Source organism: Balaenoptera acutorostrata, chromosome 7 (genome assembly GCF_949987535.1).
Source record: "Balaenoptera acutorostrata chromosome 7, mBalAcu1.1, whole genome shotgun sequence".
NCBI lineage: Eukaryota > Metazoa > Chordata > Mammalia > Artiodactyla > Balaenopteridae > Balaenoptera > Balaenoptera acutorostrata.
Window position 1 is genome coordinate 99,459,856 of NC_080070.1, and position 20,143 is coordinate 99,479,998.

Genomic DNA, 20,143 nt, shown 5'->3' on the forward strand with positions numbered 1-20,143 from the left:
TTTGACAAAATAAGACCCTCTTAGTAATTCCTGTAAAATTCAAACAGGAAGTGAAAAATATATTGGAGGGAGGGGAATGGGGATATTACAACAGAAGTAATATTTGAGTCATTCTTTGTTCATTCTATGAACTGGCCTACAGATGCAACAATGATATTATATTTTGTTAAGTATAAGGTAAAATTAATTTAATTTTAATAGTTTATAGTTATTCTTATACCAAGATAAGGCCCAGATAAACCTTTTTCACCATTTATGTGAAATTTATGTCCCTAATTAAAATAGATTCACATTAAGAAGACTTTTCCTATTCCAGTTATAATCAGGTAAATGAGACTGTATTTTAGTAAATTCATTTATGTAAAAATAAAAAATAGACAAGAAAAGGACTGCAAACATATATACCAATAGTTGCCACTGGAAGGTGAGGTTGTGGGTGATTTTTTTTCTAAGGGATAGAATTAAACAAATATTGTCTGAAACGATGCAAATAATATTAGTTAATAAATAAAATTTTGAAACATATGCTAATATTACATCTATGGATTACTATTGCTTTTTGATCTATCCATAGAGAGTGAGGTCTAAATTAGAAAAAAATCCCTCTTTCTCATTTAAGAAATATATCCTGGGCCATGGGCATATTCCCATTTGCCGCTTCATTCAATCCTTACTATAATTCAACAAACTAATTATTACCTTCAATATCTGGAGACTAAAATTAAATAAATTTCTCCAGGTTATAAAACTGAACAGCAGATAAGCCATCCTTCAAACCAAGACTGTCTACAAAGCCCATGCTCATTACACTTAGTTATGCACTACTCTATGGAGACAGCCTTAAAATAACTTACACATTAATAGAAGAAATAAAGAAGCTACAGAAAGCACCAAGCAATGAAGCTAGGTGCACTGATGCTACAGCATGTGCCAGATGCTACAGGAAGCAGGAGAAGGGTACTCTTAACCTCGAGGTGGGAAAGAAAAAAGGCACAGCAGATATGGGCAGAGGAGGGTATGAGAGCTTCAAAGAACACAAGAACCCCAAAATGAGGAGAAAGATGTGATAGACCATTCCAGGCAGAGAGAACGATGTAGTTTTTGGAAACTACAATTACTATTATTTGGCAATTGCTCCCTGAAAAATTTTTTTTAATTAATTAATTAATTTATTTATTTATTTTTGTCTGTGTTGAGTCTTCGTTTCTGTGCGAGGGCTTTCTCCAGTTGCGGCAAGCGGGGGCCACTCTTCATCGCAGTGCGCGGGCCTCTCACTGTCGCAGCTTCTCGTTGTGGAGCACAGGCTCCAGACGCGCAGGCTCAGTAGTTGTGTCTCACGGGCCTAGTTGCTCCGTGGCATGTGGGATCTTCCCAGACCACGGCTCGAACCCGTGTCCCCTGCACTGGCAGGCAGATTCTCAACCACTGTGCCACCAGGGAAGCCCCTCCCTGAAAATTTTAAGTGAACTTTTAGCTAGAGAGATGGAACAGTCAAATATTCACTTACAATATCTAATATTTAATTTAAATATATTTAATTTAACTATTTAATAGTTTTTAATTCACATGAATATTACTCAGAAAGATTGTTTTTCTCACTCTCATGAAGCAAGTTTATTCAAATGCTTCACATGCATCTTTGTCATGACTGTATTCCATTAATAAAGCCACTTCATAGGGCTTCCCTGGTGGTGCAGTGGTTAAGAACCCGCCTGCCAATGCAGGAGACACAGGTTCGAGCCCTGATCCGGGAAGATCCCACATGCCGCGGAGCAACTAAGCCCGTGCGCCACAACTACTGAGCCTGTGCTCTAGAGCCCGTGAGCCACAACTCCTGAAGCCCGTGTGCCTAGAGCCCGTGCTTCGCAACAAGAGAAGCCACCGCAATGAGAAGCCCGCGCACCACAACGAGGAGCAGCCCCCGCTCGCCGCAACTAGAGAAAAGCCCACACACAGCAACAAAGACCCAATGCAGCCGTACATACATACATACATACATAAATAAATAAATTTGGGGGAAAAAAAAAAGCCACTTCATAAAGTCAGTTTTCCAAAAGATAGCATCTTCATTTTTAAAATTCTTGAGATAAATTGTTGTTGTTTTTTTTTACTTAAGTATATAAGATATGGCCACTGAACTGTTATCCCCAGTCAGATATAACTATTTCATTCAGGTCAGTTAATTTTCCCATTTTATACACACACCATCTCTACATTACAGTCAATTATTGTTTTACTTTTTTATGTGATCTTTAAAAGGCCTTAGAAAGACAGTCAATATTGGCAACTGTGAGAAATAATTATAAAATTGGTGTTAAATGCCTTCGTCTTTTTTTTTTTTTTACTACTTCCACTACTGAATTCTAAAAATATCTGAAACGAAGCACTGATTAAAATAATTTTGATTCATAATGTCGTTACGAAGAATTCTATTCAACATAGTCATTGAGATAGTTCCCCCTCATATAAGAGATGCTACGCAGTGCTCTTTTCTGGGAGATAACTTCTTGAGCAGAGTACTCACCTGATACTCTAGCAGTCACAGTACTTCTATATTAACTTCTACATGCACATTAGAGGAAGGGGAAAAACGAAATTTAAAATGTTTGACCTAGATCAGTGGTTCTCAAAGTGTGGCACATATTAGAAGCTCCTGAAGAGCTTGTTAAAGCACAGATTCCTGGGGTCTGTCTTGGAGTTTCTGATTCCATAGGAATGGAGTGCAGTCTAAGAGGCTGCATTTCTTAAAAGTTCCCAGGTGGTGCCAATGCTGCTGTTCTGGACACCACGCTTTGACCCAGATTTTGCCAGACCTTGTTCATCATGTTAAGGGTTTGGATTTTATCCTTAGGCTATGGTTGTCACTGAGGAATTTCAAGCAGGGAAATGACAGCGTAAGATTTGTGGTTTTAAAAACATCACTCTTACACCAATATGGAGAATGGAGCTTTCACATATAACATATTTCATTGATTCTAATGCACATTACGTTTTACATTTATAATTTCCACAAGCAGGATGCATTTTTGCAATCAATGGTGTATCATAGTTTAATAGGCAGTGAATTTTCTTTCTTAGTAGCACATAAAATAATGGTGTATTATAATTTGTAAGTTCCTGATTCTCTGAAAAACAATGTTGTTTCTTCTCATACGGTGGTGCTATAAAAGAGAAAGCAGGTTTTATCCCCATTTTACAGATGAGGAAACAGATTTTAGGACAGCGTAAGAGACCCATTCCAGAACACACAGCTAGAGAACAACAGGTGCAAGATTAGAAAATCCAAAATTTTTGACATATTAAACCAAGCATCTTTCCCCTAATATGATACTGCTTATAATAATGACCTGTAGTTTGCCTGCCAGAGAGAGGGAAAGGAGGTGAGGGCAAACCAGTGCACCATAACATATCACCAGGAGCCAAGAAAGATTTTATGGGCACCAGGTGTGAAATACCAAATCAAAGCAACTAAGATGAATTGCTTCAAGACTTTTATTAAGAAACTATAAATAAATGAAAACAGCCAAATGAACCACCTCCAAAAATATACAGATAGAATCAAACAGCAGTTTGGGAACACAGTTTCTTTCACACAGTGGTACAAGATGCAGAATATGACATAACGTCTCTGCAGAGACAGACACTGGTTTGGGGATTCACTTTAAATTATAGCAGGTGATACCATGAAGTCAGGTTTCTGACAAAACGGGTCCTGCACCTGAAGAGCCGCCAGAACACTGTATCGTCGGCTTTCTAAGAGATGCCAGAAAGCTATTTCAGCAGCAAATAAAAATGACTCCTCAAAAAACCACAGACTGTATGCTTTTGATCAAAAATTTGGTTTGAAAAGGTGTGACTTTCTGAAATACTGTTCCAGAGGCTGCCAAATGATTTTTCAATTCTAAGACTTAAAGGAGAAAATTAGAATAGAAAATCTAACAAATACTATTTGTCATAACATCCTCTGTATTCCCACTCCCTACTGCAGGTCTACGAATAAAAAGATTCACTGAATTCTGCAATCTCAGCACACTTGACTACCATGACTCTGATAAGCGATGAACTGCCACACAGATGGTGCCTACCACGTTGGCGCTCCATGAAAACTGTAAACCAAACTTTAAGCACCCAAAGAAAGGGCTTCCCTGGTGGCGCAGTGGTTGAGAATCTGCCTGCCAATGCAGGGGACACGGGTTTGAGCCCTGGTCTGGGAAGATCCCACATGCCACGGAGCAACTAAGCCCGTGCGTCACAAATACTGAGCCTGTGCTCTTGAACCCACGAGCCACAACTACTGAGCCTGCGTGCCACAACTACTGAAGCCCGTGTACCTAGAGCCCGTGCTCCGCAACAAGAGAAGCCACCGCAATGAGAAGCCTGTGCACTGCAATGAAGAATAGCCCCTGCTCACCGCAACTAGAGAGAGCCCGCGCTCAGCAACGAAGACCCAACGCAGCCAAAAATAAAAATAAATAAATAAATTTATTACCAAAAAAAAAAAAAAAAAAAGAACCCAAGGAAACAGGTCCAGAGCAATTAACAGAAGATATTTCTATTTTTCGTGCTTGGTTTTAGGTTCATTATAAACATTTAAGTCTTGGACTGATTTACAGAAAATCATTTAAATGTTTGTAAACAGCCAATAACAGGGGTGGTACATTCTGAAAATTAAAGCTCTAATAAAGCTACAGCATTATTAGGCTTCACACAACTCATGAGCAAAATAACCCAGAGTTAAAGGCAAGGCATATATCTAAGTCAACCCCTCTGTCAAAATAACTAGTATTTCATACTCCGCCAACCAGACAAAGAAATGACAAGAGGTTCTAAGTAAGGGCTGAATCATGCAGAGTAAACAACAGCAAAGCAACATTACTTTAGACTCCAACTAGTGGCAATTAACAATCATTTTCAAGTCAAAGCAGATTCCCTTTAAAGGCACTGCGTGCCTCATTCAAATTCCTAATAAATGAATATCAAGATAACTAGATCATCATTATTATTTTTATCATCATCATCATCATCATCATCCCTTGGGTGTAAACTGATGATAAAAAAATGCTCAAAAAAAAAAAATGCTCAAATGGAAGTCACCAAAAAGCATTGCCTCCCTCTCCTGGAGTGGGAGATGTGGTCTGTTCCTGCTCTCTGGAGGCCCAGGCTCAGCTTGGAACACTCTCACTCTTTCAGAGTCACTCAAGGGCACAGGCAGCAAAATCAAAGTCGGACGGGTCCAGCTACAGTGGTGGTGTGTCCAGTAGCCATGAGATCCCAAGACTGAGCCAGTGGCATGAGGGTATCTGCTGCCTCTCTTAGCTGTCCCTTAGCTTTTCTGTTGTTCCATCACCTTCTTCAATCATTCCAGTATCTTCTATTTGTATTTAAAATAGCCAGTCAGTTTGTACTGCTTGGCATGCAGAAGCTTGATTGATAGGCTTTACCATTACACAGTCTCCCTTTTATTGTTGTTAAAATTAAACGATTTTTGAAAACATGTTTACTTGTTTTGCTTTGGCTTTAATAACAGAGTCATTTCATTTAGTAGAAAGTTAGAAATGAGAGATCAAGACAGTGAAGAAAGTAACATTATTTATAATTCCACCACCTAGACAGAAACATCCACAACCATTCTGGAGCACACCTTTCCAAGCTTTCAGTGGAAGTGGACATCTTGACCCCAGAGAAGAAAGCGTAGACACTGTGACCACACTGGAGATCTATGAAGTCATTAAGCCAGGGCATGGCGACCACATAATCATCACCCAATACACTCTGAGAGTGAAAGGACTTCTTTTCCTCCTTCCCCTATTAATAAGTCAGCCAAGAAAACATACATAAATTGGGGTAATCCCTGGCAAATCCAACTGTACAATTCCCCTACATATCAGAATAGCTGAGCCTACTGTTTAGGAACCCCTACTTAAGAAATAGTCCCATTTGTCCAAAGAGGATATGAATTACAAATTCTTCTTACTTATTTAGCACAACTTATTTTTATCACTTGGCAAAAAGAGAAACCTTTAAAAAAGGAGGAGGGGGAAGGGGGAGGAGAGGAAGAATAAGTCCTAGCAAATTGAAAAAAAAAATTTTTCATATGCACTGGAGAACCAAAATATTCAAGTAACTCCGTTTATTTTGATATTTGCTTTACCGCAATGGTCTGGAACCAAACCCACAACATCTCCAAAGTATGCCTGTACAGGTAAAATTATTCCATGGTGTCTGAAGTCAGAATAAGGGTTTTGTTTGGTGCCTAGGGGCCAGGATTGGCTAGGAAAAGGCACTAAGGAACTTTCCTGGGTAAATATGTACCCATATGTACATATTTAAATGTGCATTATGTAAATATTCATTGAGCTGTATACTGAAATTAATACATTTTACTCAGTTTATTGCATGCTTGTTATATTTCACAGAATGTTTTAAAGAGAAAATATCACAAGAACATCATGTTCATTAAACTACATTGTATGTGTAAAAAAAAAAAAAAAGAAAATTTTAACAAAAAACTTTTTTTTTTTTTTAAACAAAACCTTTATGGTGGTTTTTAATGTTGTTTCACAATGAAACAAATTTAAATAGATACCATTACTACCCAGAAGTCCCCATTTGCTGTTTTTTATCAATAAGGATCCAAACTCATTCTTTTTTCATAACGTCCATGTTTTGTGGATACTGATCCATCCTTTGAGACTTTGCAAGTACCTTATGTTATTTCCGGCCTTGTTAGTTAGCTCAGTTTCCTTGGGTGTGAATGCTCCCACTGGGTGCACTGCTGACAGCCTGCCCTTCACAGCTCTGGGGGCTTCTTATTTGTCCCTGCCCTAAGCGTCATCCTGGGTGAGGGACTGCCACAGGGTCCAGCATAACTCTGAACTGGAAGGCTCGTCTGGGCCCCTAGCCAAAAAACTTCTTAAACAAAAACCTACAATATAATTAGCATCAGAAAGTACAAAATATAAATAACACACCTTCCTTAAGTCAGAAAAAATGTTGATACAATTTATCTTTGCACAGGAAGTCACTCAATAAAAAATACATACAGAACAAAAGACTTTCTCCCTGAATTATCAGGGCACCACTGAAGCAGTACATCCAGTTTTTCACACCCAAAATAAACTAACACATCTTTTTGGTTTTCCCCCCTGTAAGTGGGTCAGAGCCCTTAAGAAGGCTAGAGGGGGAAAATAGTCTGAACATCAAAAAATACTGTTTCAAACATACTCCTAGAAGCTGATAGAATGTAATGGGATGAGAGCAGGAAATAAAACATAATTAACAAAATCTAGTTAGACAGAACCAGATATAGGAATAGTACTACTCTATAATATAAAGCAAGAGAAAAATATGAAAGTATGAAAACTTTGAATACAGATTTAAATACAGCAATAAATGGTTGATAAGAATAAGAAAGCCAGAGCCCCTGAGCTTTTAATCCCTCCCACCCACCCCTTTTAAGCCAGGATCTCGCTTTGTAGCAGCTTCAGTTTTCTTCACTTTTGGCTCCCTGCCCTAGTCAGCAATTGCTCCTTACCTACAGGCTACTTCCTTACCTCTTTTCTCGAAGCATTCTCTTTTGAAGATGAACCCTGCTCACATTCCCTATCACCACTGATCATATTTTACCTACAGTAAGTTCAACCTCTAGATCAAATACATTGGGCACAAACTAAAAGGTCAAAAGTAAATTTTCTATAAACTTATTTTTATCCTTTTATGGAGCAATAGTGAAATAATCATTTTATCTGGAAGCAGTATGGAATGAACTACTTTAAAACATTTCTTCAAACTGAGTCCTAAGAATATAGAAGAGGTACAAAAAACATGCAAGGCAGCATACATTATGCCTGGTTTATAGAGTTCCCTCCATATAAATCCTGGCCAGAAATTACAGTCAGGGACAAATGGAGGGAGAAGAAAAAAAAAAAATTTTAACTTTAAAAGCCTAAACATAGATTGTAGTTTCAGAAAGTACAGGGTGAACTAATAGCTGACCTTTGAACCTCACTATTCTCCAAAAATGGAAAGCTTTCTGGGCGATGAGAAAGAATATTGCTTTGAAACGGCAATGTCTAAAATACATTTTCTCCATATGTTTTATTTTAAATATGCTCTTGATTTATTGTAGGACTTTACCTACTACAAATGAAAATATTTACTTGATATTTACCAAAATGTTTATTTATCAAGTATTTCTATCTGATATATTTATTTACTCAATATTTACCTAAGTGTTTAAGGTACTTAATAAAAGTAACCTTTGGCAGCACTACTCCAGTTCACAGTCTGTAATCTTTATTTTTATTATCATTTTGTTTCAGTTTTTAAAAACGTTCAATAATCATTTTGTCAAATTGGAGGGAAGAGTTGAAAGGCAAGAAGATGCAAGAACTCTAAGTGAAAACAGAGAAATGATGTCAGAATACAAAATAAATTAACTTTTTAAAAAAAGATTGTGTGGTAAGAATGGGATGTATATTTCTTTTTGTAATTTTGCTTCTAAAGAATTTTAATCCTGATACCAAAATTAGATGGTGGCAAACTGAGGTATATAACAGGGCTGATGGGCTAAATTTAGACGTTCCTTCTCTGCAGCATCTACCAGCTCCTAGACCATTTACTGAATTGTTAATCTTGTCCTAAACACTTCATACACATTATCTTCATGTACATTATCTCAGTTAAATTTCATGAGTACCCACCTGCTATGCATTCTTATATTTGCTTTACACAGATACAGAAACTGGGGCCCAAAGAAGTTTAACTACTTGCCCAAGGTAAACAAAGTCAGTCAGTGATCCGAGCTCAATCAAAACTCTGGCCTAATTCCAAAACATCACTATTTTTCTATGCCACATTCTCTCTCCTAAAACAATACCACCCACCGCCTCTTAAGCCTCTATTTTATATACATATTATCTCCTTAAATCCTTACAACTCCACGTGAGGTGGGCATTATCATCTTTATTTTAAAAATTAGGAAAACTAAGACAAAGAAGTTAGGTAGCTAGCTAGGATTTAGTTTCTGGTTCATAGCTCCAAAGGCCATATACTCTTTCCAATGTATCATGCTGCTTTCAGTTCTAAAATTCTATAAACGCATCATCACAAGATGATCCCTTCCTTTACAGGAAAGAGTGATTCTGTGCAGGATGAAGATCAAGTCAGACAGGATCTTTTGTTACCACGGCAACTCTCCTCTTCCTCCCTTCACAGGCCCCCTCAACTCTCTCAGCAAAATGACCAAACAACTTCTTAAGGGTTATCATCATTTACTCCCCTACCACCCCTGTCAAAGATACTTGGAGATGCTTAAAGATAGCAGAAGCAAATCTGCCCTTAGAAAAAGTCCTCAGGGCCACTCTCAACTCTGCATGATAATCTTACTCCAAGCCCAAGGACCAAATTAAGTTTGGTATATTTTTAAAACAAAAAAATTAAATATTTCACACTGTCACTTCCATCTTGTGCCATTATCAACCTGGTTAATGACAGACATTTCTACGTATGCTACTTCATCTGTAAACTGAACAACATGATCTCAAGTGACCCTTCCATTTTAGGGCTCTAAGTTATCTGATATACATCCCCTCTTCCTTTGCCTGCTTGTGAAGAAGAGACTGGAAATTTGGGGAGGGGGAGGATGTAGATAAAACCCCACAGCAGTAAGTAAAGCAAAGTAACCATTATTAGGTTCTAATGTATACACAAAGATCTACTCATCATAGGCACACAAAGTCCAATCTGAAACAAGCAACAAAAAACAACCCAGAGCTTGTGCTTTGCCAACCCAAAATGAATCATCTATTTTTAGCTTAAATCCACTCAAGAGATGGCCTAGACTGGTCTGCAGCAGCCAACTGAACAGTTGAACAGTCAACTGGGCTCACCAATGAATCTTTAAGGCAAGTCGGATCTCCAGTCCTTAAGAGTAACCTTTGGCTTGACTGCAGCTATAAAGCAAATATAAGAACAGAAAGCTAGAAAGATTTTCAGTTTGCCAAGAAAGTAGCATTTCAAATATACAAATCTATTTCAGTATGTTATTTACTCTGCTAGAAGGTGTGGCAAAGATTCAAAAAGCCTGGACATTTTTACATTCCAATCTTAATCCTCCAAGTCTAGATGAGTCACTTTACAGTTGGGGGATGTGAGAAGGAGCAAAGGTGGCAAGATTAAAATTAAAACCCTAAAATCACTTGCAAAACACCTTTAAATAATAAATGGTGAATTTAGGGCTGTGAACAAAGGTGAGAATTTTAATAAACTCTGAATTTGAGAAAAGGTATAAAACTTTTTATTTCAGTTATACAGATTATTTTATCTGTAAATTAGAGCATATTAATAAATATATGCAGTTCAGCAGATCACCTAAATTTAAATGTGAGAACTGGCATAAATAAAATTTTCTCAATCCAATCTAGGGAGCTTTGCCTAGTATTCTGGATGCTGCCTTCAGTCAGAGGCAAAGGAAAGAACAGCAGACAAACAGGTAGCATAAGCTGAAGTCCCAATTCTGACATTAACTGAGTATGCTGCCAAGGCTCATGGCTCACAGGCAATTCAACAACAGGTAGGTGTTTCCAGAAGTAAAGGGTATACCCGAGAGAAGGCGCTGAGACCCCACTGACAGCATGGCAGTCCTTTAAGGTCTCTGAGCACAGGGAGGTGGGGTAAAACAGCTACAGAAAGAAACATTTAGCAAGGCTTTTCAGAAGAGAGTAAAACAAGAAGATATTGCCCAGAATTTTCTAATAAAAAAGACAAAAATAACTTTTTCTTAGTGAAAACTTTCTTACTAATTGGGAAAGAAATTTTAAAAACTTTATTCAAATAAACATCTATGTTGACTCTATGGGCCAAAAGATGCTATTGGTAACAGGAACGTAAAGATAGGTAAAACTCCTTGTCTCTCGCATCTAGTACAGAAGTGTAAATGGCATCCTAGGAGACAGAAATGGGAAGAAGCGCCCTCAGGGGGTGAGAGGAGCAGCTCAAAGCAGTGGCACCTTAGCAGTCGTGAGGTCAAGACAGAAGGAAGAGTCTGTGAGGAAGACAGAAGGGTGAAAGCACCAACGATGGCAGATCAGTAAGGACTCCAGATGGGGAGCACCAGACTGTGAAAGACCTACTTAAGCTACACTGAAGAGCCTCTTAAGGAATGTGATCCTGGAGGTCGGGCAAAGGGCAAAGGGGAGAGGCCAGCAGCGGTCAGAAAGAGACAGAGCAGCATCTGAGGCCCGAGCCGAGGAATGGCTGAGTAAAAGCAGTGTGACAAAGTCACAGGGGAGCAGATGAATTTGGCAAGGACTTCTGCAAAGGAATCGACAGGACCTAGTGACCAACTAGACGTAAACTGTAAGGAAAATGAGAAACATTAACGCTAAGGCTTCTGAGTCTATAGACAGTTATAAATATTCACTTTTTTTAATTAAAATGAGCAGAGTGACAAAATTTTAGAGCCAGAAGGGCCATTCCCAGTCACAGTGGGCCCCAAAGTTGTAGAGCCTGGCAGTTAAGAAATAACATGAGGGCTTCCCTAGTGGCGCAGTGGTTGAGAATCTGTCTGCTAGTGCAGGGGACACGGGTTCGAGCCCTGGTCTGGGAGGATCCCACATGCCGCGGAGCAACTGGGCCCGTGAGCCACAACTACTGAGCCTGCACGTCTGGAGCCTGTGCTCTACAACAGGAGAGGCCGCGATAGTGAGAGGCCCGCGCACTGCGATGAAGAGTGGCCCCCGCTTGCCGCAACTAGAGAAAGCCCTCACAGAAACGAAGACCCAACACAGCCAAAAAAAAAAAAAAAAAAAAAAAGAAAGAAATAACATGAGCAAGAAGTCTGGCAGAGAGGTGACAATGGCTCCATCCAGCAGCTGCTACAAAGAAAAGCTTGAAAATTACACATACATCTCAGCAAAACTGCTCACTATCTGCTGGGGTAAGATTAGGGGACTTCCTTTTATCCTTGTATAGACCACACCAAAGTTTCCTGTTGCCTTCTGCTTTCTTTCAAAGATATTTATGATGCACTTTTAAACCCACAGAGGCGGGTTATGCACAGGGTAATTTTTGTCATTGACCCAAGAGCACATAAGGGCAGCCATAAACCAAAAGGATTATTTATTCTCTTTCCCTCCCCCTACAAATACATTTTACAAGACAGAAAAGTGAAGCACAGACTGGCCATATAACCTATCTACCAGCACAGTGAGGAAGGATTAACAAGATAATAAGTTTGGTTTAGGGCGCGTTAAATTTTGACGTTTCAGCAGACATTTAGGTAATGGTGTAAAGTAGGCAGCTGGACATGTATATCTGTAGCTCAGAATGGAGAGCTGGAGGTATAAATTTGGCAGTCAGCTCACAGATGGTACTCAACACCATGGCAACGTGAGAAACGAAACATGAAAGGTGAGACCATCTTCGGAGAGAATGCATGAGAAGAGCAACAGACCTCACACTGAGACCCTGAGGAAGGGCCAATGTATGCAATAAAGAAGAAATCAAAAGAGAAACTGAGAAGGATCACTTTTACTTCATCTTCTATTCCAATTTCTACACTAACAAAGAAACCTTCTGTATTCAGCATATCTATCTTAGTGCCAGATATTTTGAATACTGAAGACAATCAACTATAAATTTTACCAATTTTGAAAGGTGGCCAGTTAGTGACAACAATCTTTCATTTGCCTAGAACTGTCAGGAGAAAAGGGATTGCCTAAGAGTGAAATCTGCTGATGAGTGGCATTTCCAGAAAAGGGAAGCTTTCCCTTTATGTGAATGGTTCGCAGCATCAGGTAGCTGAGTGTGAAGCACTGAGATACACAACGGTTAACCAGGATGAGCAATAGGGTAGAAGACAGCAAAAATGTGAATTCTGTCCATGTGTGCTAGTTATACCTGCTCTGTTTCATGGCAAAGGTTGGCACTCCTAATCTCTTTCCTTTTTGGTACTTACATGTTGAAGTTACTGGAGAAAGAAATGAAGAGTATGAACTCTTATTAAATGCATGCAACCTGACTCAGGACACCTACTACATAAAAATACTCAAAATCTCTGTTTTCAGACAATGTGCCCTGAGCACAGGGGTTGGAGCTGCAAAACATAGCTCTGAGGGTACTTTTACCACTAACTGAGGTGTGACATTGTTAAATCGTAAACATACTGGTTTTGTTACCTACAAAGTGGGAATAGAACCATCTACAGTATGCTTCTACAAGCATTTCTTAAAGAATTAATAGTGAATAGGAAAATGTGCTGTAAAACGAAAGGCATTTAACATTATTTCTTCCATGCTCTGGCTAGAGCAGATATAAAAAAACAGTACTAGTATAATTTAAAATAATCATTCTTGGTTTTCTTAAAGAAGAGAAAGGGAACTGGGCAAACCAATTGCATTATGCAATGTTCCAAGACTCCAAATTTAAATACTGAAAGTTACTGGTTTACAAGAATCCTATGTGGAATCTTAGATGCATCACTTCAGTATTTCAGGCATCACTTTTTCTTATGCAGAAAACAAGGGTGGAGGATACAATGGATCTCCAATTTCCCTTCTTGCTATGATAATTTTCATCATTACATTCATCTATCTATGCCTGGTCAAAAGAACAAGTTAAATGCTTTTGATTGGTTAATGAAAATGAATCGTTATAACTGAGCCGCATCATTCATAAATGCACTTTTACCTTCACCATCTCAACTATATTAAAGTTAGAGGGAAAACAATAATGTTGATAATGTGGCGATTGCTCCAAACATTCCTTTCAATAAGCCTATGACTTGGAACGACATGAGACATGACGGTAAATCTTCGATTCCTTCACATGAGCTCTTGTTGCCCATGTGCTTCTCAAAGCATGATTCTATCATTGAGCTGAATGTTATTCTACTGTTTAAATTTAAATACATTATTTTGCACCACATGCCCTCAAATGCAAACAGTGCAAGAAAAGAAAAACTTACATGTTGTATCACTGGAGAAAAGGCTGCTGTTAGCTGTGTTGGGCTTGCTGGGGGACATGATGTCAGTCATTACATAATTTCACATTTGCAGACATACAGCTTTTAACTTACATACATGCAAGGAGTGATGCCACTGAACCCTTAATGGGAATTTAAAAGTTCAGAGTTACATAAAGTACCAAGTCACATCAGGTAACTAGAGAGCGCCTCAAGTCACATCAGGTAACTAGAGAGCGCCTCAACTTTAGAAAAAGTTAACGTCTGTGGATCCACTTTTAAAATATTAAATTTGAAGAAATGTCTTGGAAAATGCTTGATTTGCATTTATCTAGAAGTATTTCTACAAACAGATACTTCATAACATCTAGTCCTAAGAAAGAGAAGGCCTTTAATGTTTTCCATAAAAATCTGTGATTCCATTAAACAATCAGATGGGTGATTAGCGCTAAGTTTTACTACTATGAAAATCCGTTCCATCTTTGTCATCAGCCATTAAATATTTTATAATAACACTGAGAGAAGCGGGGGATAATAACTATTTTTCCTCAGGGGACCACAAAATAGGGCCTAAGCTGCTGCTGGGAACATGGCTGACTTCAGGGCAGCAACAGCAGCAGAAACTTCTAAGGGGATGTGACCATGGAGGAACAAAGCGAGGGTGAACGGGACACTGCACAGCTCATTACACACAAGTTCTTGATTTGTTCACTGTGAAATAGATACTTGCATCTACAGTGAAAGAGAAGTATACAAAGATACCACAACAGCAATAAATCCATCAATACTCTCCCTTCACCTACAAAAGCTCAGAAAAAAATGACAGTCCTAAACTGAAAAGAAAATCACATATAACAAACCAAGGTGTTTATGTATTGTATCACAGGCAGCCAGCCAAGCAAGCATTCCTCTAGAGAAGTCTTTCATTTATTCAAACAGACTGTCAAATTAAAACTAATAAAATATGCAAAAAGCAAGCAAGCATTGAATCTCTTTTTCTTAAAAAGACTGAGCTGAGCAACAAAATAAAAATCTTTCTTCCACAATTCTATGTTTAACCCCATCAGACTTCCTTTTCCACAAATGAATATAACTTTGTAGTCAACATAACTGTAAACTTTCTTCAGCCCAGCATTAAACAGAGGCTCCTCCTGCAAGCTAAGGATTATCCTGACCCCCAAAACAGGATGTCCCTTTTCATTCGGAGTCCAAAGAATACTATCATAAATCACTACTGAACTGTTAAGGGGGGGTGGGGGGAGGCTAGTGAGGGGAAAAGGCTAGTGAGGGGGACAAGAACTGATTTTCAAATCAAATTTTGTTTTTTGTTTTTGGCCGTGCCGTGGGTCATGCAGGACCACCAGAGAAGTCCTTTGGTTTTTTTGTTAAGCTCTGGCTAAAACAATATCAAGAAAAACAAACTGAGAATAATCTGTGTATGTGTATACGCGTTGAATACCTTAAACCACGAATTCATCAGATAACACAGACTTGGAAATTTGTCTGTCTCATTTTATCTTTCTCTTTAAAACCAAACATTTAGGAAACTGAATTATTGCTTTTTCTATTAATAGACACTGTTAAGTTAGTAGAACATTAAAAAGAAGACTTAAAATTTAGTTAAATGGTGTGATGGCAAATAATTAAGTGATATTTTTCTCCCTTAAAAGAGGAAGGGGGACTAAGCAAAAAACTAAAAATATGTTTATCAAAGGATAAATAGTGAATGCAATTTCCTTTATATGACCAATTTGAGTTAAAATAAAGTAAATAAACTATTTTACCCATACACTATAATACTCTCAGCATAAAAAGAGCAAAATAGTAAGAAAATGGAATAGGATAGGGCGAAGATCAGGAAAGAAAAACAATAAGGAGGGCTTCCCTGGTGGCGCAGCGGTTAAGAATCCACCTACTAATTCAGGTTAGTAATTAACCTGACACAGGTTCGATCCCTGGTCCCGGAATATCCCACATGCCGTGAAGCAACTAATCCCATGCGCCACAACTACGGAGCCTGTGCTCTAGAGCCCGCGAGCCACAACTACTGAGCCCATGTGCCACAACTACTGAAGCCCATGCGCCTAGAGCCGGTGCTCCGCAACTAGAGAAGCCACTGCCGTGAGAAGACCACGCACCGCAACCAAGAGTCACCCGCACTCCCCGCAACTAGAGAAACCCCGTGTGCAGCAATGAAGACCCAACGCAGCCAAAACTAAAACAAATAAATAAATAAATTTATAAATATATATATATATATATATATATATATATATGTATTATTTTCTAAATGAAAAAAGAAAGGTTAAAACAACAGAGGTCACGGGCATTCTCATCTGAAAATATTATTCAGTGCTTTAAATTTTAAATTAAAGTCAAATAAAATTTAAAATTTATTCTTTGGTCATGAGAGCCACTTATCTGATGCTCTGTAAGGCATGCCTATATTATAGAACCTTCCATCACTACAGAAAGTCTATCGTACAGCACTGGCCTAGAATGTTTTAAATAATTTACAGAAGTGATGCTTTATATATCCACCGGGAAAAGACTTCTGTCACAAATTGTTGATAGAACATTTTGAGACGAACATTTCATATTTTTAATATTTCATATTCATGATTATCAGGAATCTTGCAATCATGATTAACCATATATAACATAGAAAAAATACTTAAGGTTCAGCAGGCCAACAATCTGTCTTTAGAGTATCTCTACCCATCCAAATAAATAAGGAACCACCCTCTTTTTAAAGCCTTGAAGAAAAACATATTTCATAGCCTCTCTTGGTAATCCTCCCAGAATCAAGGAATTCATCTGCCCTCTCTCACTCAAATGGTAAATACTGCTATAATTTTTCTATCCATTTCTAGAACAGAAGAACAACATTTGGCCACCAACTCTACAGGATATACTACAACCTTCAATCCTAGAAGAAAAAAAATGCATTTCTTTGAACTTCCTTGAAAAACCTTACTCTATGCCCTAAGGAGCACGCACCTGTTCTCAACATAGGCAGAACACCTCCCTTACTGAAACCTTTCAATGATCCTTGTAAACGACAGCACAGAATTCAAAAACCTTACCACTGCATAGAAGAGTCCTTGCCACCAGAGTACATCATCTCTCTCTCACCTATTTTCCAATCTTCTCCTCTACCTCCTTCCCAGCCTTATGGAATTATTTAGAGCTCCCAGATGGTACCACGACATTTCATTTCACTCTGACTTCTGCCATGCTGCTTCCTCAGCCTGAAAGGCTAACCTGAGGATTTGGACTTTAGATTCCAGTCCTCCTGCTCTACGAAACATACTCCCTAGCCCTACTCCCCCCAAAAGATTCAAACTCCAGCAAGAAAAATGCATTTTGTCAAAAGGAAGATCTTGACTAAAAAGGTGATTAAATTTTGCAATAGTCAGTGAATACTTACTGAACATCCACAAGGCTCTGGTTTAACAAGGTAGGTTTGAGAATCTTAATTCCTGTATCTTAAAAAAAAAAATAAAACAAAAAGGGAAAACCAACCATCTGTGTTGAATGTTATGTCATCTATCTGGAGTGAGAAGCTTAGACCATTTAACTTCTTGAAATCTCTTACAAAATTAAGATTCATCAGCATGAACACTAACTACACCCAAGGCATTTATCAATAATAAATGCCTAAGTGAATACAACAGTTGAATGTGTCTTATATCTTGTTAAAGTGGATCGTACTGAACTCACTTTCACTTATGAACACCCAATGAAACACCAAAGGTACCACAACAACATTTGGCTTTACTAGAGGGAAGACGCAAGGAGCAGAGGGACTGATAAGTCGACATCGCCTGGCATATTGCTCAGAGTCATCTATACAACACTGAAAAAGAGACTAATGTAAGAATCCCAAATCAGCGTGTAAACAAAAAGGTTCATTATACACTGCCAGTGAGAGTGTAAAGCTGCACTTTCTGGAGGCAATTTAACACTCTCTATCGAGAGCTTTACAAGTTGGCTTTGTAAGTGATTCCATTTCTAAGATCAAGACTCAATAAATAAAATTATGGTACATCCATCCATATCATGGACTCAGTCCTGTGCAGCCTTTTAAAATTATAGCATTTAAAAAAATGATGCTATTGAAGATTACTTAATAACATCAGGAAAATTGCATAAGTTAAGTGTGAAAAGCTAATTCCAAAATAATTTGTCAGTATGATACTGGGTTTTCTTGTTGGTGATGGTGTTATTAAATGTTAAAGTAAATCTGCTTAAATTTTATAGGTATACATTACACTAAGACAAAAAATTAAACTTAAAAAATTAATAACCATGACTGACCTTTAATGATAAAAGCATGGTGCTTTTTGTTTTCTTTTTAATCTGAGTTTTCTAAAATGAATAAATGTATCTTCTGAGATATGTGGGAAAGATTATGTTAAATAATAATAATCGTAATTACGGAAAGTTTGGTTCTCCTGAATAAACTAGTGTATTTTCTCCTTACAGATAATAAGAGCAATGTTACGTTTTTTTTCTTTAGTTTGGCTGTCGGAAAACATAAAGCCAGATTTGTCAGTCACCTTCAGGAGCTGCACAGCAAACACCACATATCGGGGTGTGCATCTGACTGTCCTCCCTCGTAACCTTCTACCCTGACCTGAATTTTCTCTGACCCTTTTTTACTGCATTGTAGATATTATTCTAGCTAGCCTCAAAATCTTTTTTGTGGAGAGGGATGGAGGCAAAGAGGAAAAAGAAGGAAAGGGGGAAAGGAGAAAAAGGATGAGGTGGCAGTTGTACAAGCTGAACACTGTTCTACCTCTGTAATTTTCAGATTATTTACTAAAGTTTAAGTTCCACCATAATGGGTACTTAATAAATATTTGTAGAATAAATAAATGAAGATAACAACTCCCCAGTTTGAGAAATGCATCTCTTTTGGGTGTTCTTCCTACTCTAAACAGTTGATATCTTACTGAATTTTTGGTATCTTAGTATGTGGTTATTAGAGGAGTAGTCACCAGTGCTTTTGCACATTTGAAATGTCAGAGAAACCCATAAACACATCTCTTAACAAGACAACTGTTTGACTTGTATTCTATAGATAATGCTTAGTACTCACAGGATTTGAAACTCAGCAAATCTGCACAGGTCTGTGGTTCACAAATCGTAAATCAATGTGCTACAGTACAGTAGAAGAATGTTTATCATGAACAGACTTTAGATAAGATACTTTTTTTTTTTTAATGACTGGTACAAGTTTGTGTTTTGTTTTGTTTTTTAATCTGCACCATCATTTAAAATGAGATGTTACATGAAAAGCAAATTTTCAACTTTTCCTAAAAATCACAAGAACTGGCACAACTTGGTCTGTATTTCAACATGGCAGTTATCAGCAGAAGCTAATCAGCTGTCACCTCTTTAGATGGGGTTGTGGTCTCCAGGTTGCCAGAGTCCCCAAGAGGCCCTCATCGCTTATAGTGGCCGTCGGGAGACAACTGTGTTTGTAACTCTTCACACCACAGCACTAGTCTTAATATAAGTTCCCCCAAAATGCAATTACTGGTTATTTGTAATTCTTTCAAAGAGTGCCAATGGCCTCCCACCATAGAGTCATCCATGATACAGTAACTCAAAACTGCACACCCAAGAAAACGACCAAGGTATGTCAGGGGTAAGCCACCCACCAAAGCCTCTTCTGCTTTTGTGCTGCCGTTGCTGCTCCCTGATTTCCCAATAACTGAGTGGCTAGTACATAGCAGCTGCTGATAAATGTTGGATGGATGACTGCAGGATGGATAGATGACAAATGTAATCTATACTAAAATTAGTCTTAATTTCTTCCAACTACTGGTACATAAAGAATTCTGCCCCAAAGGGAATCTGCAATATGATTATTTAGAGCTATTTTTTTTATTGTTGCCATTGTTATTCTTATAATAGCTGCTCACATTTGTTCAAAACTTCCCTGAACTACCATTTTGGGGGAAGGGGGTTCCCAGAGTGAAGAAGTGCCACTGCTGGTATATAAAATAATCTTAGGTGATACTTTGGACTAGGTATTGAATCACATACTGAGAAAACTACTCCTTTCCCAAGTTTCTTTAAATCTAAGTATATGAAAGAGCAAGTCTCACTTTGGTGCTAACACATACTTAAGTGCGTTTATGACACTGGCCAATTTAATTTCCCTTGTAA

The 20,143-nt window shown here is 38.1% G+C and overlaps 1 protein-coding gene across 11 annotated transcripts in view; it reads right to left on the reverse strand.

Annotated features, from left to right (window-relative positions):
* SRPK2 (SRSF protein kinase 2) overlaps positions 1-20,143 on the reverse strand; it is a 229,168-nt gene that overhangs the window by 103,570 nt on the left and 105,455 nt on the right. The gene's annotated exons all lie outside the window — the stretch shown is intronic.